The sequence below is a fragment of the Glandiceps talaboti genome, chromosome 1, assembly GCF_964340395.1.
Source record: "Glandiceps talaboti chromosome 1, keGlaTala1.1, whole genome shotgun sequence".
In the NCBI taxonomy this organism is placed as follows: domain Eukaryota; kingdom Metazoa; phylum Hemichordata; class Enteropneusta; family Spengelidae; genus Glandiceps; species Glandiceps talaboti.
The window spans coordinates 735001-740000 of NC_135549.1; the positions used below are offsets into that span (position 1 = coordinate 735001).

The 5000-nt window shown below is 37.0% G+C and overlaps 1 protein-coding gene across 1 annotated transcript in view; it reads left to right on the forward strand.

The window, feature by feature from the left end:
- Positions 1-3146: 3146 nt before the first annotated feature.
- Positions 3147-5000, forward strand: part of LOC144438676 (paxillin homolog 1-like) — a 7606-nt gene continuing 5752 nt past the window's right edge. The window contains exon 1 of the mRNA XM_078127820.1: positions 3147-3312. The gene's annotated coding sequence lies outside the window, so the exon portion shown is untranslated. The remainder of the gene's footprint in view (positions 3313-5000) is intronic.

Consider the following 5000-nt stretch of genomic DNA (forward strand, 5'->3'; position numbering starts at 1 on the left):
TTTGTGTTATGTTATATTTGTGGGTTTGATGGTGCGAATGCTGTAAGCTTTATTGAAGTTAGAATTAAACACCCTCGTTGTAAATGAACCGTGGCGCCAAAATAATGAATAAATTATTATTTGTCATTTTCGGATTGATTTGTTGCAGAGTATAGGCATAGGGGCACGTAATATTTCTTATATTGTTGTTTTCCTTTTAATCGTTCAACGACGACTTAGTCTTGAGTGAATTCATAATCCACGACTGACTGTTTCGTGAAGGAGTGATAATATCTGGTAGGGGGCGCTGTTCAACATCAACGACGTACAGAGGCCAGCTTGAGCTACTTGAGTCAGGGATTCCTTGCCAGCGGCAAACTGGTATTGCAGAGCAGCACTATAGGCCAACTTCTTCTCACGACGTTTGCAAGTTGTACACTTTTGTTGAAATACGTAGTATTACGAATACTTTATTAGTTTACTGAAATGACCAATATGTGAACACACCACAGCCACTTGTGAGCTAATACAATTCCAGGATGATAGTATAATTCTATTCTAGGATGATCATAATATATGTTATGACGTTATGGTATTTACGAATATTCAAAAAAAAACTACCGTCACCGGTGCTTGAGCTTGCATTCTCTTTTCCCCAATGGAATATTAGCTCACAAACGACTGTGTATTGATTTCTATTAACATACATTAAATATGTGGACGTCAAATGGAGAATATTCCTATTTTGCGATTTTTTCCTTTTAAATTTCTGTCGACAATGTATTTTATGCATAAATTATGAATGTAGCAAGAAAGTTTTCATTGGGTACAACACATCGCTAAATTTTGGGAATTATATGTACATGTACTTTTAATACACTATTTCGCAAAACCTAAACGCGTGTGAAGATATGTGTGAGTGACATGCGATTGGCGTCAGGGGTCTCTCTGTCATGAAAATACTGTTCACACATTTAAACTGGGATGCAAGCCACTTTAAACTGGGGTTGCAAGCTAAATTAAAACGTTCACAACATTTTTACGCCAAACACAGACCCAAAACAATCCAATGTCATTACACTCGAAAGTGGGGCGGCGTATTACTATTAGCCGTTGGTGGCGCAATACTCGATCGCGGATAACTCGAAACTTGTCATACCAATATTTGATATCCAAGGAAATAATAAAAAAAGATGAAAATGAAAATGAAACGATGTTCAGTGACATTTATATACTGAGTGAAAAATAAACCATTCGAAATGCACATCCCTACTCAACATCTTATGGAGAGTTGTGATTCAGGTCTACATCCTCATCAAAATCTTTATATTGGGGTGGGGTGCGGAGTGAGGTGATGCCATACTACTCTTAGTCTTAGACTGGATCTAAATCTCAATATGCTATATTCGGGATACAATTCATCGATCTCCCTACGCATTCTTTTCCTTGAACATAATCTACTTACCTCTCGTAAGGGGAGCTAATGGCATGCTTTAGTCTGTCCGTCTGTATGCATGTGCCTTTGTAAATGAACTCGCTATCTTAAAAACTACAGCATATAGATATTGTATTATGTGGGCGTTTAAGCTTTCCAACTTTTGTCATGCCCCACCCCTGGCTACACATATTTTATATGTGCAATTACACAGTATTCCCCCCCCCCCGCATTCTGGAGATGTATGGTACACTCAGGCCAGCCTGACAAGATGCTTTAAGTAATAATATGTATGGTTTGAATTTTGTATCTCGTGTCCTTTATATAGTTTCAATAAAGTGCTCACTATGGGAGGGGGACACATCCTCCCACACTCCCACCCCTGCACCAGCGATCATGGGGATGTTGTTTCTCCCCAAATCAAGATTGGAGGACAGCCATGCTAAGTGTCTTCAGGTATAGGTTACAGCTTGGAGTAATTATACTGACAAGGTTACAACTTATGTGAGATTTCTCCTTGCAAAGCCCTTATCTATTTTTAAAGAAATGTCTTATTATGTACGGATGCTGAAGTCGATTGAAACTGTTATTTTAATGTAGCGTATTCCTGGGTTCATTTAGGGGGCATGACATATTTTGAGGCAGCGAAAGGGGGACTGTGCATTTTTACCACCTCAGGTCCCTGCCGTACAAAATTCTGCTCGTTCCCCAATGTCAATGACACACTCATTGAACTATACTAGCAAACACACTGAACCGGCTGTCAATAGTTCAGTTAGTTCTGTCAACGATGTATTTTGTAAATGTTTATGCATGGTTGTAAAGATTCTATCCGTGTCAGCAAACTGTTGACATGAAATACCCGCATGTTGTAGCCAAGATGTCCCAGAATAGTACTCCGGGGTTACATTCTCTAGTTTAATGTATGCATCTCTGATATGATAATTTACCAGTATAGTATCTGCATGAATAATACTGTATACGGTACTCTGCGTGTGTGTATCATGTGTTTGAGTTTGCGTTTTTGCTATATAAGTTCTATTTTATCTTATACTTCTTCTTCTTCTGGTCATGGATTCGCAGTTGTTTGACCGACCCATAAGACATGTTGTAATTTGAAGAAAAAAACTACTTTAACTTTGCAATTTTTCTATACACATACGTATGTAATAATGTATATATTTGTGAATACGAACGTATGGTCTCTGTAGTTGTACGTCAGATCAGTAGTGAATAAGACATCTCGGTGTATTCACATATACACTACCTAACTTTCGAATGGTTTTGGAGAGGCAATAAGCATGTGTGACGGTGACTGTGGGAACCCCTGTATTGTCACCAATTTAGCCACACCGTCATTCGTCCATAGGTCTTCCTCTTAAACCTGAGACTAGTTTCGTAGTTTATATCCATGTGTGTGTGTTGCTTTGTTTTGTCTGTGTTAAAAAAATAGAACGACTGCGTTAAAAAATTAGAACATGTAACCATGGAGACAAAGGTATGCTGGTGTGGAGCCATCAATAACTTCAAACGAAAGACAAAATGACGTAACAAGACGTAAGGACTTTCTAACGTGTCTAACTATTCACAATACAGTGTCTTCATTTTAATGACTATAGAAGACAAAGGGACATCCCAACTACCTGTACAGAAGTGAAATGACCTCAATAACACTACACTGACTCGCAGTTTTGCACACAGCCCGAAATCGAACCACAGGCTGCAAAATTCTTTGGCGTACGCATGTCCGTACAGCAGAGTTAAAGAGCCGAACTATTACAGTGTGGTTTGTCGAACATATTCAGGCGTTTCGGAAGACATACGCTTTCCACTTCCCTACAGCTGGTCATTGTATCATCGCCATTATATCCACCACTATACGCCACAGTCCATTCGCGGTGAGTGTCACATATTTTTATGTATCAATAATAGTTTTATGTTTTCAATAATGGGTGTGACTGGTAAATGAAATGGCAGCTGTCTCTACCAAGTGCGGTGGATCTTTGACTATAGTTGCCATCGTTGGTTTATCGGTATTAAGCCCGAATGCCAAACAAAGCCAGGCGTTACTATAGCACTACTTTCATATATATAAGAAATTGATGGCATGGGTGTTATTATGGTTGTACTTTTGTCTAATACACAGTAGTATTTTGTTTGGTGCATGCCACAAGTCATACATACATATATATATATATATATATATATATATATATATATATATATATATATATATATATATATATATATATATATATATATATATATATATATATATATATATATATATATATATATATATATATAAGCCAAATACTCAGCATCACTGTATGTACTTGTTAATACTGCATTGCGCTAATGTCTGTTATAGGAATTTAGATATATGATTATTAGCATCAATATTTGTCAATGTCATATGTGATGTAGACTACATAAATAAATAGTACATGCTGCAATTTGATGTGTTACATACCATTTATAGCAGTGAGCCTGATGCATAACTTGTCAACACGCACACCCTCTCCTCAATAAACCACGTCACTAAAACTTTTACAATACCCTTGCATGCCAAATTCGCGTGAATTGATTGCCACGTGATTAGCGTAACCCTAGGCCACTCGTCACTGTTTTACTGATATGGCCGCCACTATTTATTTATTTACTTGTTTATTTATTTATTTATTTCCTGTGTGAAAATAATATTTCAAATGGAATGCAACTGAACACATGTAATTTGTTCAAATTGAAATACTGAATACCTACTGTACCTATCCAATATTCAGTTCTTAGTCTGTAGAAGTTCATATAATTAGCTGGGATGCATAAGATCAAAGTGAGATATTCGGAAAACTTACACCGATATTAACATTTAAAGGTAACTTGAGGTCTACCAATCTCAAAACTTAGTAACGAGAAAGGAGACAAAATGTTGTTATATCATGGAATCCCAATTTTTTTCGCCGTGTTCACATAAAGGCGTTACCCTTATGGAAAGTGCGTAGGTAAAAGCACATATTGTATCTGTGGTTATAATGTACCCGCATCGTTTTACGTTCCCTGTCACCGGTTTATTATTAGTCCATATTCTGTACTGACCGCTTATTTCTATTTGACGCGTTCTACCTGAGTTGACGCCCTGGAACATCGAACAAGTATTGAAAGACCTTAACAAAATTAGGACAACCTTGAGTATATATATTTAAACCTTTGAACTGTGACATTTAGACACCCTTCCTCACACAAAACAACGCAAGGAATCCAACTTTAAAAAAAGATATAGAGCGATAAAGAGGACAGCGTTCAAAGTACTAGTAGTCCATTTAAGCCACCACATACATTATGCATGCATTGTATCACACAAGTGCTTATCTGTAATGTTTGCTCCTGACGTTTGATATATCAATTACTTTTATTGTAAGTCAAGCTTTCAAATTATAATAAACGGCAGCACATATGAATACTTTGCATCCGGAGATACTATTTTTGTACTGCAGTCGAAGCTAGACAATATCTTCCATTGTTAATACATGTTTCAGCCTGACCTCAACACCTGCTCAATGAAATTCTTGTTCAATATTGTGAACAG